General features: G+C 34.5%; 1 long non-coding RNA gene across 6 annotated transcripts in view; it reads right to left on the minus strand.

Moving 5' to 3' along the window:
- LOC111774944 (uncharacterized) overlaps positions 1–22,581 on the minus strand; it is a 188,860-nt gene that overhangs the window by 87,078 nt on the left and 79,201 nt on the right. For 5 of the 6 annotated variants that reach the window (XR_002810297.2, XR_011421269.1, XR_011421272.1 and 2 more), the window contains 4 exons: positions 19,625–19,904; positions 13,174–13,267; positions 11,869–12,092; positions 8,623–8,828 (listed from right to left, as the gene is read on the minus strand). This is a non-coding gene — a long non-coding RNA (uncharacterized lncRNA). The remainder of the gene's footprint in view (positions 1–8,622; positions 8,829–11,868; positions 12,093–13,173; positions 13,268–19,624; positions 19,905–22,581) is intronic. The other variant, XR_011421274.1, reaches the window with a different exon arrangement.

Raw genomic sequence — 22,581 nt, forward strand, 5'->3', positions numbered from 1 at the left:
CTCTTCTTTTTATATGTATGTTATCAAGGCTTCCTCGGCCCTAAAGGCAGACACGTTATCAAATAAATGCAGAATCAACACTGAATCAAATGTGTTAGTCCTGCAGGATTCCTCAGAGCCCCTAGTATACTAGTGCGCCCTGTGAATCCCACAGTGTGGATGTGGGAGGCTTCGATTTTCCTATGAAGGACTTTTTATAGGACTCACGTTCCAAGAAATACGGTTTAGGAAATGCATCTGCAAAATCGGGCAGCCCTAGCAAAGTCAATTTCTTTATGGTGAATTTGTATATCTCCATTCTCATCCATGTTATGATGATTTAAAGTTTAATTCTCAAAGTCAATCTAAATTCCCTTATGTCCAAGAACTATGAGAAGACTCATCTTCTTAGTAACTACAAGTATTCAGAATATTTACAGAGATCAGAAATATGGGACAGAAAACTTACGCTTCCTTACCTCCCTACCTGGAGGCCTGGGAGAAGAGGACTAGTGAAATTTCTTTTTTTTTTTTTTTCTTTTTTGAGGAAGATTACGCTTGAGTTAACTGCTGCCAATCTTCCTCTTTTCACTGAGGAAGACTGGCCCCGAGCTAACATCCATGCCCATATTCCTCTACTTTATATGTGGGACACCTACCACAGCATGGCTTGCCAAGCGGTGCCACGTCAGCGCCCAGGATCCGAACAGTGAACCCGGGGCCGCCGAAGTGGAATGTGTGCACTTAACTGCTGAGCCACCAGGCTGGCCCCTGAAATTATTTTTAACTCTTCATCTAGAGTTTGGGGAACCTACAGTCAACCCAGCGGAAAACCCTTTCTTGTTTCTTTCACACCTTTGTCCTCTGATTTCTCCCTCTACTGCTCAGTTTTGGTTTCCCTACTTAGCCTTCACAGATCAGTGTTTCCTTTTCATCCTCTCCCACTCCTAAAGCATGTGTTTGAATTTTATACAGAAATAGATAAGGGGGACATGAGTGCCTCTGAAGAGTTTTCTTGAAGGCTCCAGGTTAAATTTAGAATGTCATTGGGAGCCCTGACCCAGGAAGAATTAAATCTTTTAATGAGTTTTGTGTATACACAGAATGATAGCGCTTAGCCAGTGTTGTGGGGAGCTGCAATGTAGTGACATATGATAGTCTCTGGGTGATCTTGGACCAGTTATTGACTTATCTATGTGTTAGTTTCTCCATCTTTTAAACTAGAAAGACAGAAATACCTACCTCATATGGTTGTTTTACGTGTTGAATACGATACACAAAAAGCACATTAGAACAATGCCCAGTACGCAGTAATTACTCAATAAACGTTAACTGTCATTATTTGTACAATGATACTCTATTCCACAGGAATGCCAGCCACCAGCAATGGAGCATGACTTGATGAATTCCTTATCAACTGAACGGAACAGAAGGAGGGCTGAGGTAAACAGTGTCCTTCCCAATTGATGATGGAATGAAAGGCCAGTTCAGGCAGGTCCTCAGCAGAAACAGTGTGGTATAGTCAGAAAGGGCTGCAGGTTAGAACACTGCCCCACAGAACCAGCTCCTGCCTTGTGCATCAGGTGGGAACTCTCCCTACATCTTAAGTTGTTACCTTAAGTAACTAAGAAAATCATTCTTGATTAATGTCAGCTTATATCCATAAGTTTCCTCTTAGAGTGAATGAAAATAAATTCTTAGAAATTAAATTATTCTTCTATAGGAGAGCTTCTGAATTCAAAATCGTATTTTAGGACTTTGGTTCATATTAAAATTTTTCCTCCAAAAGAACTTGCCAGTTCGTGTGCCCTGTCAACAATGTATATAAACACCTATTTTCTTACCATCTTGACCACAGCAGGTTCCCTACATTTTCAAATATTTTCTATTTGATAAACAGAAAAACCTACCTACTGATTTTATTTGGTTTTGATCACTAGTTAGGTTGAACATCTTTATATACGTCTACTGAATATTTGCATTTCTTTTTTGAATTGCCTGTTCCTAGTATTTACCCATTTTTTAATAATTAACTCTCTTTTTTTTCTTTTCTGGAGCCTGACTATTCTTGTTTTCTTGGAAAAGCCTCCACCATATATATTTTTGCTTTCAACTTTGTAGTTTCTCATGTTATGTTTTTTCGTTTCTATATTTTCACATCTTGTTTTCATGTTTTATGTTCAAATTTTATTTTCAAATTGTTTTAAAGGCAGAATATCAAAAATTTGTTATACTAATTTTAATGGGAATACATTTAGATTTAACTCTTTAGTAGACTCAATTTGAAATATAGGAAGTATAATATTCTAACAAGATAATCTACTACATTAAGTGATTAAAAAGATTCATTATATTATTAACTTTCTGAATATAATGTCTCCTTGTATTCATCATAAACCCTGCTTAGTCATGACTTATTAATTTTTTAACATAGTGATGAATTCAATTTTCTACTTTAGTTTTCATGGATTTTTCATAAATGGAATTGGCCTATATTTAGCATTGTAACATTGTTCCGAAAGTTCTTGTAAGTGAAAAATAAATAAGAATTGTAAATATTTATACTTATATAGTTTTATAAACATAAGACTAGAACACAGGAGAGAATTAACTGAAAACATATTAGAATTCATAAGCCAATTTCATCAACACCTTTTAAAGATAATCCTAAAACAAGATTTGTTTTTGAAGTGACAATATAGTAATGTTTCATTAAAGTTCTTCTCAATTTTAGTAGGTTTCCTAGAATTAAAATAATGCATTTTAATATGAAATCACCAATTTCATGGAGACTTTCTAATTTATTAAAACAGAATTTTACATATTTATCTTTTATAATTAAAAATATCTCTCTCCTCTACTCATTTATATTTTTCTAAATACGTTTTCTCTATTTATTGTAATTTTACACATTTTTAGTTTTGGTTGTTTTCAAAGAATACACTCCAGGAATTATTCTTTCCTATTTGTTCTAAATCATTAATTTTTTTAGCACTAGCAATTATTTTCTCTCCCAATATTTTGGTTTATTTTATAATTACTTTTTTAATGGATGAAATTGACTGAACATTTTCTTTCTTTTTTTTTTTTTTTTTTTTTTTATTTTTTATTTTTTCCTTTTTCTCCTCAAAGCCCCCCGGTACATAGTTGTATATTCTTCGTTGTGGTCCGTCTAGTTGTAGCATGTGGGACGCTGCCTCAGCGTGGCTTGATGAGCAGTGCCATGTCCACGCCCAGGATTCGAACCAACGAAACACTGGGCCGCCTGCAGCGGAGCGCGCGAACTCAACCACTCAGCCACGGGGCCAGCCCCAAGAACATTTTCTTTCTTAATTATCTAAACACTTAAAAGCTTTCAGGGTATTTTCCTACTGATACATATGTTTCTCTTAGGATTTGAATATGTGCTCCTCTCACTGCTATTATTTTCTGATACTCTTTATTTCCAGGTGATTAGAAAATACTTAATCTTCTTGTTATTAATTTAATAGGCAATTCTTTTCCTCACAAAATAAGGCCTATATCTTTTCTGCTTTGGAGAATTTCTCCTTTGTTGAAATTTATTTTACATTTTTTTTAAGTACTAACATTTCCATGGATATATAAATCTCCCTTATATACGATTTTATTAACTGTATTATTTAGAGTCTCTAAAATGATTTAAAATTTTTTTCTTACTTCATCTGGCAAAGACTGTAAGATACCCTTATGGTGTTTTGAATTGCTTTTTATATTTCTAGTAGTGTTTAGCTTTATATTTTTGATATTATGTTATTCAACCCAGGTAATAAGTATAGATTTTATCTTCTTTCATCAAAAAAATTGCTCTCTTTACCCTGGTAAATGTCTTTGGCCTAAAATTCCACTTTGTTTGATGTTAATATAACCCCAATGACCCCAGACTTCATTAGCCTGTGGGTACTAAGGATGCTCCATTAATATTAATATCCTAATTTGCTAGCTCATTAACCCCTACCTCTGTAACAGCAGGACTTTGACCTCTACTTAGGAAGTCCCTAGGCGGTACCTGCCATGTACTCTGGAATCAGTAATCTACTCTTCATCTACTCTTCATCTCTACTGGCTGCTCTCTGAAGACAGACTCTGGGCTTCTGTTAGCTTTTCCTGCTGCTGCTGCTGCTGCTGCCATGTATGACTGGCCTCTAAACCAGAGACATTCGGTCCTCATGGTGCCATAACAGTGAGACCATCTTCTGTGAAATCAGATGGGAAATCTCTTTAGAGGCGTTTCTCCATGAAGGTGCCTATTGGGGGAATCGATGAGACCACTACTCTAAGTAACATTCAGCTTTTCTTTTTTTTCCAAGACACAGAGTCGTTGAAAGAAATTTGAATAACAATTCCTTAACTCAATACAAACGCTTCTCTCTAAACTCCAGGCCCACTGTGTATTCTGGTTCAGCATGCTAAACTCCCTTTTGGCACAGAGGACTATTCTCTCAAGGACTTCGCCTCCTTGTAATCTAGATTCTTTTGAAATACATTCTTTCACATTTTGAGAGACCAGTCTATAAAATAAGGCTTTCATTTTTAGAGCACTCCTTATTTTGCAAGGCATATTGTAAACGATCTTATTTAAACCCCGTGGCAACTCTCTGACACAGGAGCTGTTGTTATTCCCATTTTGCAGATGTGAAAGCTAAAGACAAAGAGGTTAGGTAACTTTTCCACAAAGTGCAAGCTATTACCGTAGCCACCAATCTTTCACACTACCACTTCCTCAGTCTTGCGATATTTATTTCATTCATCTTTCCAGTGACTAAAATAGGTCATCAAGTACATTTTTCATGAAAAGTACTTTAGGTTTTCTAGTTTCTGAGTCTTTTAAATAGAGTTTCTATATAATGTCTTCACTGTACCATTACTCATGAATGACAGTATCGGGCCATTCTTTTTCTCTCCCCGTAAACTTGAAGTGTAGCATAATGTATAAGCCTTTAAGGATCACCAGAGTTATTTCCTTAAACTGCAGATTCCTGATAGGAATTCATATAATTCTGATGTAGATGGTTTGTGGACCAGACTTTGAAAACCACTGCATGGTGGTTAGCGCTGCAGTCTGACATCAAACAGACTATTCCTATCTCTGCTCTATTTCTTACTAATTTTGTGACAGTGAACATATTTCTTAATCTCTCTAAGCCTCAGTTTACCCATCTGTAGAATGTGACTAGTGATAATGTTTATGTCTTATAGTTGCATTGAGGATTAAATGAAATAAGGCCTATAAATATGCAGCATGGTTCTGGAAAGTAAGTAACTGACAAATGTTTGCTTTTTTCGTAATAAATATTGTTAACTGCCATCCCATTATTTATCTTTACATGTTGTAAAAAATAACGATATAGCTCTCATTCTTTTTCTTTAGATTTTTCCTGACTGTTTTTCTACTTGGGCTTTGGGAGAAGTACATCTTTATTTCTCAAATTAAAAAAAAAGTGTAGATGTGAGATGTTTGTCTTTTAATTAGTTTTTCTGGTTCGTAATAGCCCCTTGTGACCTCTCTCTTCAGTTGGAAGTTTTTCTATTTTGTTTTCCAATAATTTTTATGCTCTGAGAATTAATTTTTCAACTATTTCTCTATATTCTTAGAAAACTTCAAAAGCATGCATGTTACATTGTCAATTTGATAAAGGTAATGTCAACTACCTTTGTAATTAGAAATTAGTAATTAGAAATTAGAAATTACTATTTTAATGCCATTTAAATTATAAGGTTATTAATTTATTCAATTCTATTATTTGATTTAACAGATCTAAATTTTCGGTCGTCTCACTTTTCTTCTTTTCTTTGATAGAATTGACATTTTCTTGAATTTATTTAAGATTTAAAAACAGCAGAAATCTAAATTTATGTTCCCTGTAGTAAATAGTTTGCCCTGGAGAGAATAAGGAGATAGACTGTTCTTGGAATTGTGAAAGTACGAATTATGATTTTTTAGCTTAGATGTCTAAGACGATGAAATCTGGAAGAGCAGAGATGGGGCACAGTGGAAATAAAGATTTTGAATGTACTGAGCTTTGGCTATATATGTGAAATCCAAACAGAGCTGCCTAACAGACAACTGGATATTCAGATCTGGATTTTGGGTAACAAAATCCAGAGATAAGTGTCTGGAGACAAGTGTTTCAGATATTGCTATACATTTGATAATAAGAGCAAGGGAAATCAACTAGAGAGAAGGTATAGAGTGACATGAACCAGACTGAGAGTGGAATGCTGGAGAACAACTGCATTTCAATAATGAGTTGAAGGATGGACAATATCCAGTGGCCTATGAAAAGAGTGGCTAAAGAAGCAGAGAGGAAAGAATTCAGGAGGGAAGACTGAAAGAGGACTGATCAGTGACAAATGCTGCAGAGGCCAAGTAGTATGAGAACTTGGAGGAAGTGACAGGATTTGTGAAATAAAATGTAGAAGAGTGGGTGACGCAACACTATAATGAATTTTTGTAACACAGGAGAGGCAGAAAATAGCAATAAGTTTAGGTTATACCTTCAATAGGTTTCTTTATGTACAAAAGAAGAGAGACAAAAATGAGAGAGATCAGACATGAATCTGCATTAAAGATCAGGAGCCAGTTGAAATGAAGAAGCTGGAGACACAGGTAGATGAGAATAATTAACGGAGGGAAGATCAAAGGATATAAGAAAGAATGGGGATAAAGCACAGGTGGAGGTAGGTGTTATTCTTGGATAGAAGAGACTTCTGAGGTTAGACAGGAGGCAGAAGTACAATGTGGACTCGAGATTTGTTGGAGAACAGAGGTGGCATGTTAGAAATATCTGTGTGAGAGTGCGTCAGAGGATTTAAAGAACATTATAGAAAAGTTGTATTAATTCTACTAACTAATGCTGACATTAAAGAATGTCAAAGTGTTTTGAGTGTCCATATCATATTAACAATAACGAATTTGTAATACAACCAATCAATCTACACAGCTGTGTCCATCTTTTTCTAGAAGCATTTAGTATCTTGGATACCCTGGCATATTATTTGCAGGGAAGGCATGCCAGAGAAGAGTTAAAAGAACTAGATCAATACCAAAAAGGATTTGATGTCTTGACCCCCTAACCTATCCAGTTCCACTTCCATTGACAGTGTCACTGGGTGTTGGTCATTGACCGCTGCTTCAAATAGAGTGGGTCTGTTTGACCACAGCAGAGAACCTACCAGTTTTCACAGCCTATTCCTCTCTAGCAAAACTTCTGGATCCACTGAGTTGGAGGAGGAGGGGATGGGATCAGCCTTAGGCCATAATGCTATAGATTTCAATAGCTCTTTTGTGAAACTGAGCAGTTTTTTACACATAAACTGTCTCAGCTTGTTGTATGTCTTTGGTCAATTTACAGAACACTAATATGGCTGTTTTTGTCAACTTTGTCCAGTTTTATAGTTGACTTTTAAGGAAAAGATTACCGATCTTCTAAATTGACCATCACCAGAAGTGATGCCTATGTCTAGCAGGATTTTGTTCAAAAGTAGATTAAATCTACCCATAAATTTGGGAAGAATTGACATCTTAACAACACGGCAGTTCCCAATCCATGAATAAGGAATATCTCTTTATTTATTAGGTATTATTTAATCTTCCTTTGTAGTATTTTGTAGTTAACAGGTCCTGCATATTTTATGTTAAATTTTTCCCTACATACTTTTTGATGCTATTATAAGTGGAGTTAATTTTCTTTAGAACTGTTCATGGCAAATTGCTAATATTTTATTAAAGTTTTAGATTCTTGTGAATAGGAAGATTGGTCTGTAGTTTTCTTTTCTTGGGGTGCCTGAGACTGGTTTTAGTAATTCTGGCTTCATAAAAAGAGATGGAAATTGTTCCCTTTTCCTCTATTTTCTAAAACGGTTCATGAATTATTGGTAATATTTCTTTATTAAATGTTAAGTCTTCCTGATGAATTTTCACTTAAAAAAGAAAACTTTGGTAATACTCTTTTGTTTTGAAATCTTTCATTGGATATTAACATAACTCCAATTATCTGGGGCTAACTCTATGCATGCTCTATCTTTTCCCATACTTTCGCTTTTAGGCTATCTGTATCTTTTTGTTTAAAGAATATCTATTGTAGACAGAATATAGTTGGGTCTTGTTTTCTTTATTCTTTAATAACCTGAGCCTTTTTTTTAATTGAAGTGGCTGGTCCATTTATTCTTAATATACTTATTGACATAAGTGGGTTTAGAAATAAGATTTTATTATTTGTTTTAAACTTATTTCTCCTTTTTTGTTCCTCTGTTTTGTCCTTTATTTGATTACCTGAATGTTTATATAGAATTCCATTTCAATACTCCTAATGGTTTTTCTGACATACACCATCCATTACCTTTCTAGTGGTTGCTCTAGTGATTACAGTGTACATGATTAACTTTTTAAAGTTTGTTGACAGTTACTATTATACCATTTTATATAAAATATAGAAAGTTGGCAACTATATACTCCTCCATTTTGTTTCTTTTTTATGCTATAGTTGTGTAATCTACATACATTATAAAGGACACAGGGCAATATTGTGATTTTGGCTTTAAACATTAATATGGTTTATTAAGATATGATAAGAGGTAAAAGGCGGGGGGAAATAGTCTTTTGCTTTTGTACTTGATATTTACCACTTCTGATGCTCTTCACCCTTTTTTATGTAACTGGTATAATTTCCCATCATCGTGAGGAACATCTTTTGGCATTTCTTGTAGTGCAGGTCAGTGAGTGACAAACTCTTTTAGTTTTCTTTTATGAGGATCCAAAATAGCTTGGTTGAGAGGAGTAGATTGAAGAATCTTAAGTCACACTTTATGAAATTGAACTTCTGGAAGAGCTAGAGCAAGAATAGAAGTATAAATAAACAGAAAAAGAGCATTTGAGAGAAAAAGCACTGAAAGACTTCTTAAAACTGAAAACTATGACTTCTGAATTAAAAATTTTAGTACAGTCAGGTACCACATAACAACACTTCCGTCAACGACAGACCACGTATACGACGGTGGTCCCACAAGATTAGTACCATACAGCCTAGGTGTGTAGTAGGCTACGTCATCTAGGTTTGTGTAAGTACTGTAGAGGAGGAAGAAATTGTCCTCTATCCTTCTAGGTTCTTCTGGCTGATCTAAGAATTAAATTGACATGAGACAGATTAATAGGAGAAAAACAAGCAAAAGTTTAATAACATGTACACATGGAAGAAACCCAGAAAAACTAACTCACCAAAATGACTGAAGCCTTCACCTTAAATACCATTTTCAACCTAAAACAAAAGAAGAGGTTGGGGGTGGGAGAGTCAGGGGCCTCAAAGGAAACAAAGGCAATTCACAAGTAGGTGAAAAGAAGCAAACATTTGGAAAACAAGTTTCACAGAAGAAAACAGAGAGGAGCCGCTTTCTACCACCTTTTTCTAGGTGTCTCGCTTTCTACCACCTAGTTCATGTTATGTTAAGGTAATAGCTTACTTTCTGAGACAGGTTTGGGTTTTTTCTCATTTCTTTGAGGAAGATTAGCCTTGAGCTAACATCTGTTGCCAATCCTCCTCTATTTGCTGAGGAAAACAGGCCCTGAGCTAACCTTGGTGCCCATCTTCCTCTACTTTATATGTGGGACGCCGGCCACAGCACGGATTGACAAGTGGTGCATAGGTCTGCACCCAGTATCCGAACTGGTGAACCCTGGCTGCTGAAGTGGAATGTGAGAGCTTAACCACTGCACCACCAGGCCAGCTCCCTGAGACAGGTTTTTTAATCTGAATTCTTTTAGGCAGGTAAGGGGGAGGTAACAAGAAAACCTTCTGAGTATTTTTTTTCTTAAAAATAATCAGCCTAAAATAATCCTCATGTTAAGACACATTCTGGGGTGGCAAATTTTATTCCCCTTCAGTACACTCGATGATATTTGCACCACAACAAAATCACATAATGATGCATTTCTTAAAATGTATTTGCTTCGTTAAGCGACACATAGCTGTATATAAATTGAAATAAAGGTTGGTCTCTGATGAATTAATGATAAGTTTTGGTAAATATTTATATAGAAAAATACCTATATACCAATATATCTATACACCAATATATCTATCTTTATATCTATCTCTATAAAGCTTTCATAGTTATGAACAAACATTCCAAAGGCAGTTTGTTATTTTGTAGGGGAGTAATTTGTTCTCTCTATCAGACCCTTGGAAAAAGAAATCTACACATATATAAATGCAAAAATTAATATTTACATGTATTTATAAAATATGTACATTCAATATTTACATATATATACATAAATTTTTTTATAAGAGTCTTGATAGAACAAATAATCCCTGTAAAAATAGCATACTGCCTTTGGAATGTGTGTTCATAACTATGAGAGCTAGAAGTCAGTGGAATATCATCAGCAGACTACTAAGCTAAAAGGACTGTCACTTCAGAATCCTATAGTCAATCAAGAGTTATTCACCTGACAGAATTTAAAAAAAATTCAAAGATATTCAAAATCTTTGAGAGTATATTACCAAGTGCCCATCTAAGAACAAATATTTCACTCGAACCAGACAGCAAATGAGGCTACAAATCAGGACCTTGAGATGGGGGCAAATCCTGATAAGAGGAAAAAGTAATGAGAAATTAATATACATATATTTAATATATTAAAATATAGGTTTTCTGGAAATATATAATATGAGTTTAAGAAAAACTTTCAAAATGAAAGAGACATATACCAAGGTAATTTCTAAGTTCAGAATTATCCTACAAAACACAGAAATTGAAATATGGGAGTAACAGCAAGAAAGCTCTCCAAATTTCTCACTGAAATGAGGGAAAGAGTAGAGGAGAAGAATGAGAATAGTAAAAGAGAAAATATTCTATGTCGTGAAGGAGATAGGTAAATAATTATAATTAGATAATTAGAAAACTATACTGTGCGGTAGCTATTAAAAAGCAATTTAAAAAGAGATTAATCTCTTCAAGTTTTCAAAAGTAAAAAGGAAATGAAGAGCAACTATGATCAAGCCAGTAAAAATAAGGGATAAAGAAAAACTATCTAAGTAATCTACATAGAGTAGACGCAAGAATTCTTTCTAATACTTTTTTTTACGTTTTATCTTCTAAAATTAGCATATCAGCATGATTAAGATAAAAATTAAAATTAATAATAAAATAGAAAAGTATGTACTTGACTACAATGAAATCTAATAAACTTTTTAAGTAGAAGTTTAAACACACTTTCTCTGTCATAATAGAAATTTTAAAAATAAATAATAAAAGGTGACTGAATTATATTAAATACTTTGAAATTAAAAACATTTTCCTAGATCAAACAATACATGCAAAAAATGCTCATTATCCAAAAACCAATGGATAGAATAATTTGCAAAAAAATTAAAAACTTACAGAATACAGAGAAAGTAGTGTATCAAGAACATTATGATTTAAAATGCATATATTCATAGAGAAAAAAGAAGAAAATTAGATTTTTTTATGATTATCTAATAAAATAGATAAAGTCTTTGCAATCTTGATAATAGAAAAAATAGAGAGCAAAAATAGAAGAGAAATGAGAAAGGAGATAAAGAACCCTTAGAGATGACTACACGTATCTCATTGAAAGAAAGGAAAACTTGCAGAAACTGCATGTTTGCCTGTCTACACATCGCCAAAGTTTCAAAACTGATGTTAGAAAAAATGGAGAATTTGAGTAGGCTAGTCACCACTGTGGTAGTTAGAAAGGTGGTTAAAGTTAGCATGAAAAGATCATAAGGCAGAAGGTTTCAGAGATGAGTTTTATTTAGCCTTTAAAGAACAAATAATTCTAAGATTATTAAAATTATTGCAGATGGAAAGTTCTACATTTGATTTATAAAACTAGCATTAAAAACATACCTGGAGGCCGGCCCCGTGGCCGAGTGATTAACTTCGCGCGCTCCACTTCTGTGGCCCAGTGTTTCGCTGGTTCGGATCCTGGGCACAGACAAGGCACCGCTCATCAGGCCATGCTGAGGCGGCGTCACATAGCACAACCAGAGTCACTCACAACTAGAATACACAACTATGTACAAGGGGGATTTGGGGAGAAAAAGAAGACGAAAAAACAGAACAAAACAAACCTGAAAAGGAAAAATAATACGTAATGTGGGTCAATCTCAATCTCCTTTATTGATAAAGTTATAAAAATTCTAAGTAACACTTAGAAAATGAAATTTTACAATGTATTACAAGAATAAAATGCTATGAGCAAGCAGGGTTTATCTTAAAGAATGCAAGAGGGGTTCAATATCAGGAAATCTACACAATCAATTGCATCATTAAGTTAATGGAGAAAAAATATACGAAGAGATGCTGAAAATACATTTATTAAATCCTACTACATTGCTAACAAAAACTGTAATAAAAGAAAAGAGAACTACTTAAATGTAATAGAAACTACAGAACTAAATGCTACAATTAAAAATACTACAAAAATACTAAAAAAACTACAATAAATAAAAACTACAAAAAAATAAAAATTAAAGACAAATATCTAAAATAGTAATCACTAAAATAATTTTAATAAATTTAGTTAAAATTAGGAAATACGCTGAAATTCCTACAATGATATTACAAATTATCATTGCCTTTGAGGCTTTAGGAAATGCAATATAACAAAAAGTAAAATAAGTGACATAAATGTTTGAAAAGATAGTTTTCTTTCTTCTTCCTTATGATATTATTGCATACCCAGATAATCAAAAAATCTCTATAAAATATTGCAATTCTTAAGAGAATTTCATAACGTGAACACATATAAGATAAATATCCAGAGTGCATAGCTTTGCTAACTCTAGCAATAAGTGCCTAAAAATGAAAATTAAAAATGGTATTCTATTTCCAATGGGGACCAAAAAACCCTCTAAAATATTAAGAAATATATTCACAAGAAAATAGCAATACCTACATGGAAAAACTATGTTGGTTGAAGGACATGAGATGAATCTGAATAAATTGAAAAACATATGTTCTTGAATGGGAAAATCTAATATCTTAGAAGTATCACATTCCCACAGTTACATATAAGTTCAATGAAGTTCTAATGAACAATTCAAAAGACTCATTTGAAAGTACATAAAGTGAGTAGAGTTCACAGTGAATCTTAATTGTCGTAGGAAACATAATGCACTTCTAAATATAAGAAACTGAGAGGAGACTTACCAGCTATTGGAACACACTATGTATCCATCATTCAATGTGGCGTTAGTATAGGAACAGATACACATATCAGGAATTCAGAATTCAGAATTAGATCCTTAATATAGAAAAAAATACAAAAAAATGTGGAAGAAAAGGATAAACTGCCACAATTTGTTGTGTAAAGAAATGATAAATGAATTCCATCTTATATCATATATAAAAATAATTCAAAGTAGATTAAAAGCTTAAATATACAAAATAAAAAGAAATTTCCTTGCAGAAAAGATAAATCCCTACACGTACAGGGGGGTATGAGAGATCTCCCTAGGTAAGACTTCATACCCCAGAAGTTATAAAAGGAAAAGATGATCTATATTTATGTGCTGAATATGGAAAAATTGCACAATTTTATATGACAAAAATGTTAGATAAAAAGTAGATGTGGGCAAAAATACTAATTTTCTCTAGATGCAAAGGGTTAATTTTGATAATAAAACAGTATCCTGACTAATTGACAAGAAAAAGACACAAGACAGAACAATGGACAAAGACCTGAGGAGCAAATCCAAGGAGTCAATCAGCGTCTGAACTGATGCTGAAATTCACCAGAGGTCAGACAAGGAACAATTATAAAGTACGGCAAGATCTATAACCAGTGATGGCGTCGGGAAAAGGTTACCCAGAAACAATGCAGTAAGAAACATAAAGAGTTATAGATTTCCTATTAAAATTTATACTATCTAGACTTCAATTCAGAAATTTCTTTCCTGTGAATCCATTCCATGGAAAGTTAAGCACCAAGTTGGGAGGACATATAAAAGGACGTTTATTTCAGCCTTGCTCATCATGGCCAAGAATTGGAACTGTCAATAAGGGAAAATTGAATAGATTGGGACACGTGCATGAGATGGAACATCAATCAGTCTTTACAAAAAAAAACAAAAGTAAGAAAAGCAAGGAGAAGAAAACTTAGGTGCTATGACCTAACATTTCCAAAACTGGACCCAAAATTACAGGTATGATTACATATCTACATGATTAAATTTCATGTCCTAATGTCCTTAGAAGGAGGTAGACACTGTGGTACTGATAAAAGGGAAGGCCTTACATCCTCCAAAAGAAAAAAAATCAAAATAACAAGAACAGCATGAGTATTATGACTCCATTTGTGGTATCTGCACGTTGCACGCCTCCAGGGCTAAACCATCCCCATAAAATACAATGCGGGTGGCCTTCCTACTCCTGTAAAATTGTATTTATTTGTGCATGTATGTACAATACAAAGCACAAATGGATAGTCCTTGAAAAGTTAACAGTTATCTTTATCTCAGGGTTGGAGATTCCAAGTGGCCTTTATTTGTTTCTTTATATAATATGTATGATTATTTGATTCCTTTTAAATGAGCGTCTATTATTCATATCTTAAGCAAAAAAAAAAAAATACAACTATTTTTATTGGGGAGTGGAGAAGAAATGGCAGCTGCCATAGTTACGTATCTGAAATTTAGCCCTTTCCTCTAACAGGTATCAATTTACTCTCAAATCACTTAAGGATGCTTTTGTTTTCTCATTCTGGAGTTCAAAATTACGGCCCCTGTACCTCACTCTCTTGACGGTCTCTCTCTTAAAAAGAATTTTGTCTTTCAAGAATGGTTGTTGGCACTATTTGAAATTCTGTATTTGGTGTTCTCCCCATCTAGTTGGACAAACTCCCTGCGGGTACCCCCTCTGTTGACACCTCTAGACCAGCCATGTATAAATGTAAGAGGACAACTTCATCTCATTGATTTCTAATTTAGTGTTGCAATTTTGGTTCTACTGATATAACCACTAAATTGAAAATACCAATGATCATGTCTGTTTGGGGAAAATATGCAATTTTAGGTTAACCTTCATTATTTAGAGCCCTAATATTGTCAGGGTATATGACTCACATCTCTATTGCTAAACAAATAACCCTTCATTAAATCTAGAGTGAGCAGTTCCATGCAATCAAGGCTGCAAAGAATTTTTTTAGTTGGCTCTTTTTGTTGTTGTTTAATAACACATTTGTGGCGAGTCTTACTGTTCAAAACATCTTCATGAGATATTATTTTAAGCAAAAGATTGATTGTAATATGGTTATCTAAGTTATCTAGCCATTAGATCTATTTAAAAATTTTGCACAGAGAATACTGTTTTAGCAAAATTAAATAGAGAAAATTATGGCAAAACATGCAGCAATAATTTATTTTGCAAAACAAAAAGCGTCTAACTGCTCTCTAATTACTAGCCTTTGAGGCATTTACAGCTAAATTAAAATGATCGTTAGCTGTTAAGTGTATTTGCTTTGATTAGTTCCTGTTTTATGAGGTTTTAGGCAGAAGTAATTTTGTGGTATTGTTATTAATGAATTTAATGTTAAGTGGGAAAAAAAACCTTCTGTTATCTAAATATCAACTCTGGAATTAGCAGTTTAAATTTTGTCAAAAGTTACAGGGATCCTCCCTAATATATTTACCAGGTATTGAAATTTATTATAGTCTAAGGAAAAGGTATCTTCAAAGCTAGTGTAATAGAAAAAAAGCAAAGAAAGCCTTAGTCCCTTAACCACTATAGCCCAATAATATAGTTACATAGTGGAAGGTATGGACAGTCCTGTTCAAAACGATGTTTCATCACTCTTCATTTAGACCAGTACATTAGCTGACTTACACTCAAAATTCCTTGTCTACTAAAATGGAGATACTAATGTCTTTCCGAAAGAATGGTTTTAAGGATTGACTAAAATATTGGGTATTAAGTAAACAGGATAGTGTCTGGCATGTCCACTCAGTAAGAGTTAGTCTTTCCCTTTCCTTTCCACACGATCCAATGTGTGGAACTGTATTAGAAAAACAATTCCAAGTATCTATCCAAAGATAAACTAAGGGATTTAGCATATATGTGTTATTAAAGCACTTGAATTTTGGAGACAGAAATAAGATGAGCGTATGTGAGCTTCCTATTTTAAACAGATAGTGACAGAAAAAAGTGTATCTTTAATGGATTATTGAAAATTTTCTGTCAATGGGAAAATGGTTCTTCTCAGACATCATCATTCTATGATTTCTGAGGGCACTTGCAAATGTATGAATTCTTGTCTGTTTCATTTGCCACCAAAATCCGGTGATTAAATGTAATTATTCCAAGGGTCCAGATGTTAAGGGCTATGTGGAGGAAGTTGAAACAGAAAGGAAAAACAGAGAAAGGAATTAGGAGGTGGCCGGGATTGCATTCTTGCATTTATATGGCTCCAGCACCACTCATGCCATGCTCCGCAAATGCAGTGCCTGCAACTCTTGCAAGACACCCCTATGTTTTCCAAGATTAATACTCAGAATGTTGATATTGTATTGGATATTTATAATTTATCCGAAAAATATTTACAGCTTGAAAAATTAAATCTAAACCGTTGCTATGATATATGGAAAACACATGGATCTCTGTGTATGGCAATGGGATGAAATTTGGGCCCTACAACATTCTTTGACTTGGAGTCATTTGACCTCTTTGAAAGCTGTTGCATGCTTAATTATAAAGTGGGGATAATCATTCTTACTTCCCAAAGTTTGACTCAAAGAAAAAGATAAGAAAAAAAAAATAATGCTCTATTTATGTTACTGTTATTCTCTCCTACTTACTGGTGAAAGAATTACATGATCAGAAAATGACCATAACAGAATTATGGGTAAGAATGAGTCTCAATATTTCACCATGAATGATGAATTATTATTCGTATTTAAAGTATGAATCAGGATACAAAAGGTCCCTGCAAGTTCCATAGGACCAGCACTTATTTGCACCTGGCCAGTGTACAATGAATGAATGACAGGTGGAAAGCATTTTATGGCCCTATTGCCATTCACTCTTATATGACACCACTGCCTTTTGGATGAGGAATGTTAAGGAGCAGCTGTCCATTATAAGCTCTATGCAGATTTTATATTAGGCTCTTTTTTCCTAAAGTTTTTGTTTGTTTGTTTGTTTGTTTAGAAGAACACAAGCATTTAAGGTGTTGGGGGGCACGCAGATTGGTGTGAGCGATGTGTTAGTGAGAGGAATGGTTAGCGGAGCTGATTCGCATGCTGTCGACTACTGCTGGGGAGAGTTTGCTCTGGTATAACTCAAGAATCACATTTGAGAAATCTCAAGTTATTAAATATTTGAGCCACAAAAGCAATTTTAATGGAAAAAACAGATCTGGACTGGAGAGCAACAGACTTACAATAATAAAGTTATTTTTCCTCCAGGAATGTTTGATAATAATGATTTTAAAAAAGTTATAAGTATATAGCTATAAAACCCTAAATATCACTGAGATAATCCACCATTTGATTAGTAATTCCAAGAGTTTGTTAAATTGCAATCCATTCCGCCAGCATGAGGATTAGCTCAGTGATTTTTATATAAATTCATTACATGTTTACCACCCATTTTCATAATGGAGCATAAAATTGAAATAAGACAGCGAAAAGGCACCAAATCAAAATAAATTGCAGAACACTTCACAACAGAGTGTGATAAGCAAAAGATCACAATGCCTACCAGGGTCTGGCACCTGAGATGAAGCAAACACTGCTGCCTAATGAAAAGGACCCAAGGCAACCTTAGTTATCCAGTCAGGATCCTGCCCCAAAGCGGTGTCATTAATAAATGCTCAATTCACAGGGCCGGATCTGTGGCCGAGGGGTTAAGTCTGCGAGCTCCTCTGTGGTGGCCCAGGGTTTGGATCCTGGGCGCGAACATGGCGCCGCTCTTCAGGCCACGTTGAGGCGGCGTCCCACGTCCCACAACTAAAAGGATCAGCAACTAGGATATGCTCAATTCACATTTTCACACAACTACCCAAGTCACACTTTAAACACTTATTTTATAGAAGAAACTCTGTTATTGACCAGCCTTCATCAATATTCATGTATGTGAGTTGCTGGACTCAAAAACCAAAATCTGGATATGCTGAAGTATTTCTTATAGTTTCCTTGCAAAAGTTCTTCTTCTTTAAGGATTTAATTTTATTAATCTATGGATGAAGAGACTTGGCTCTGATTGGTTTATTACTTCAGTTCTAAAGTTTTAAAGAAAACTATGACAAATGCAGTACTATGAGTTAAATGACATTTTTAAATCCATGGCTCTCTTTTGCCAGTAAATTAACAGTGATATAACACTTGATGATTATAATTATGATCATGAGTCTCTGAAAATCTGGAGGAGTATTTTGAATCAACCAAAGAGAAAACCCTGAATTTTATCAATAATAATGCTTTGAGAATTGATATTTCATGTAAGATTCTGGTTTTCTAACTCTTCAAGAAAGTACTACACTATCTAAGTATGCGGAGAAAATTTACTTTAATTTCCTAACTAACTCATTTCTTGCCTCCAATCTACCCTAAAGAACAGTAACAACCATCAGGCTTTCCTTAGCCATTAAGACAAGGACATGAAAATTAAGCAACTCTTGGCAATTATTCTAAATAGTCATTCACGTGAGTAAAGAATGAGCAGAAATGAGACGTTACATTCTGCTGATATTGTGTTTCCTAGACATAAAACACAAATGGACACATGCAATATTGCAAAAATTAATCACCATAAATAGTACTGTATTTTATCTTAATCACTTCCTACATCTGAATGACTTTGTTACTCTTGGTTTTGCCTCAACGTTTTTCAACTCCAGAAGGAAATGCTGTCCTCAACACTAATATGAAATCCAAGACGATCTTATATCATTATATTGTAGGGCAGAATTAGACACATAGACAACATGTTAATGACAATATATACTGGAGATTTAGAAACAAAAATTTTAGATTACTTAGAAGTATTTAAAATGTAAAACTATAACGCATCCTGTAATGAAAGTATATTTGTTAAATTAATAAGGAAACAGTCATAGTCCAATAACTATGTTTTTGTTTTATTTAATTGGAATAAGAATCAAGATTCAATGAGTAATTTTTAAAATTAGCATTGTTTTTACCTAATGTATTTTTCTTTAGTTCTATTTTTTATTAGTGCAAATTATTGTGGCAAAACACTACTGACTTTTAAGTGTAGTTTGCATAGAATGAGATATGCCTCATATATCTGTAAAATTCTGTATCTTTAAAAAAATTGCAAAGCTTATATAGTGATAATAGGCAGTCTTTGTTTTCCATGTACCATCTTGCTTTAGTTTCCCAAGAATTCTATGAGGTTGGTAGTATTACTATCACCCCCATTTTAAAGATGAGATATCTGTGACTCAGAGAATTTTAGTCAATTGTCAGTTTTATCTGAGCAAGCAACTTGTAGAGCTGGGGTTTAAAACCACACTGTGCATTTGCAGGTATAACGCCTACCAATCAAAATTCTTATGCCTCCCCTTTATTCTTTTTTTCCTTCATCTTATTTAATTGTATGTTTTTTTAAGGATAGAAAAGTAGAAAAGTAGTATAATATCTACCTATTTTATCTCCAACTCTGATTTCATAGATTTTGTTTCAGATCCTGCTTTTGTTGTTGTTGTTCTTGTTTTGTTGTTTCCCCTTCTTTTGCTGAGGAAGATTAGCCCTGAGCTAACATCTGTGCCAGTCTTCTTCTGTTTTGGATGTGGGTAACTGCATCAGCATGGCTGAGGAGTGGTGGAGGTCCGTACCTGGGATCCAAACCTGGGAACCCAAGCCGCTGAAGCAGAGCATGCTGAACTGAACCACTACGCCACGGGGCTGGCTCCTGTTGTTCCCCTTTTGGAAGAAAAATATAATAAATGGAGCTAAATCAAGCAGCAAGATGACTTGCTTACCTCTTGCCTTTCTGTGCCCACAGCCACAATCCTCTGCCAGTTCCCTAGACCCTGACTCCCGCACTCCAGCAACAAACTCACATGCGATCTCTCCCGCTCTAGCCTCTCTTTAATCCAGTCTATTGCTTACAACTGGTGTGACAATGTTCTCAAAACATTGCATTCTTCTTGTCAGCCTCCTTTTCCAGAATAGACAGAGCCTCAGTGTTATCTATTTTATCAAAAATGTAGCACTCAAAGCCCCATGTCACCAGGGCCTCTTTTTAACCCTTCTCCTGGATAGGCCCTTCTTTTCTGTAAGTTCTAGTGTCTCCTTATACCTTACAACTTCCCATGGCTTCATCTGGTTTTGTGTTTGGCATTGTGGTCATGGTTTGGACCAAGCCCTGCTCTGAATTTCGTTGCCAATTTTGTTAACATTCTACCTCTTCTAGTCGGTATAGTCCACTTAACTACATTTCCTTCTCCTTTGGGCAGGGCTTTACTACTCAGGAATTCATTTGTAAAAATACCATTTCACATTTTTCTTGGTTCTCATATCTCTTAGTTCAAGATGGTGGCCTGAGAACAGTTCATATGCCTCCTGGCTCTTACAAAGCCCCGTTGAAGGAAAAATAAAGGTGTGATAAAAGTGAATAAATCCACAATAGCAAGAAAATAAGAGTGAAAGCCAACAGTGAACTAAAGTTATTAATACAATTCTGGAAGACAAGAAACAGACATGTGTGTGGTGACAGATGAAACAAAGCAGAAATAACCACAAGCCAGAATAAACAGAGGATCAGTTTAGAAAGTGATATCTGGGACAATTTTATTGGGGGCTCAGCAGGAACTCACAAGGGGCACCAGCCAGTGAGGCAAAAAAATGATGTCATTGTTTGACAACATCCGTGATGTCTCAGTCCACCCAAGGCCCCATAAAAGTAGCATGACTGAGCTTGAAGTTTGTACCATGCGAAGAAAACTAGAGGCCCCTCTAAAATAAATGAATCGATCTGCCTAGGAATAGCTAGGATTCTGGTGTGACTTTATAGTAATTGAACATGCCAGGGTAAAGGCCTTTTTATTCTGATTTGAGGTGCCTGTGCCTGCTGTAGTTTGCTAGAGTAAAATGAGCAATCAACATATTCACACATGTACCCAAAGAGTCAAAGATTTTATAGCCATAGAATAAGAACAAACATTTATGAAAAAAGGAAAAATCATAGAAAAAGAAAAAGGTCTTCGAAATTAAAAATATGACTGCCAAGAATTAAAAGTGGTACAGTAGTGACTGAGATTTGAATAAAACTGTCTCCTAGATTTTAAACACAAAAATTCAGACTGAAAATAGAAAAGGAACTTGAGTGCTGTGAGGGAGGCTGAGTGAAAATGGAATTGAGACAAGTATAAAAGAAATGAGTTGAAGGTCTTCAGAATAAAAGTCTTCTATACAGCTAATTCAAATTAGAATTAAATGCAGATTAAATAGAATTAAAATCAAAATCCATCCTTAGAAGGATTTTTGTGAAACTTCAGATCTCCAGGGATATAAAGAAGATTCTAAAAGCCTTCTGAAAGGAAAAAAATAACTAAATAAATATTTTCTTAGGAAGAATATTCAAATAGGCAACAAAGTTCTCATCAGCCACACTTGATGCTAGAAGAATCTCGAGTAATTCTTCCATGGAAAGAGAAGATTCTGCTTGTAGCCCTCACCTGAGCCCCCAGTCTTAGTTATTTATACTATTTATGGGACTGTATACGTGGTTGATTCTTGTTAAGTTGACCAAAGGATATGAAGATGAATGAGAAATCCTTCCAGCCAGAGGTAACCCTGTAGCTCTTCTACCTATTATATCATTGTATTTCTTAGTAGGTTCTGGAATATCCCTCCATTTCTGCACCACCAATTTCTTCCGTTCTGACAACTTTTTCAAAATTTAGCAATGTACCCTGAGTATCTTCCTCTTTTATCACATGGAGATTAACCTCATCCTTCTTTTAATTTATTTATTGAGATGTGATTCCTACACCATCTATGATTCACCCATTTATAGTGTAAATTTAAAGTGTACAATTCAATGAGTTTTAGCATAATCAATCACAAATATGTGCAATCATTACTCTAGTCCATTTTAGAACATTTTTGTGACCTCAAAAAGAAATCCTGTATCATTTAACAGCCCCTTATTGTGTACTTTCCCCTAACCCACCCCTAAGCAAACACTTTTCTACTTTCTATCTCTATAGATTTCCCTATTTTGGATTTTCATATGAATGGGATCATATAATATGTGGACTTTTGTGACTGGTTTCTTTCACTAAGCATATTGTTTCCAAGTTTGATCCTAGTTGTAATATGTATCAACATTTCATTCCTTTTTACGGCTACATACTACATTGTGTGAAATGCCACATTTTGTTTATCTATCCATCCATCTGTTGATCAACATTTGGATTATTTCCTCTTTTTGGCTATTATGGATAATGCAGCTATAAACATTCATATACAAGTCTTTGTGTGGACGTATGTTTTCATTTCTCTTGGTATATATCTAGGAATGAAATTGTTGGGTCATGTGGTAACTCTACATTTAATCATTTGAGGAACTGTCAGTCTGTTTTGCAAAGCAGTT

The sequence above is a fragment of the Equus caballus genome, chromosome 9 (genome assembly GCF_041296265.1).
Source record: "Equus caballus isolate H_3958 breed thoroughbred chromosome 9, TB-T2T, whole genome shotgun sequence".
Classification (NCBI taxonomy): Eukaryota; Metazoa; Chordata; class Mammalia; order Perissodactyla; family Equidae; genus Equus; species Equus caballus.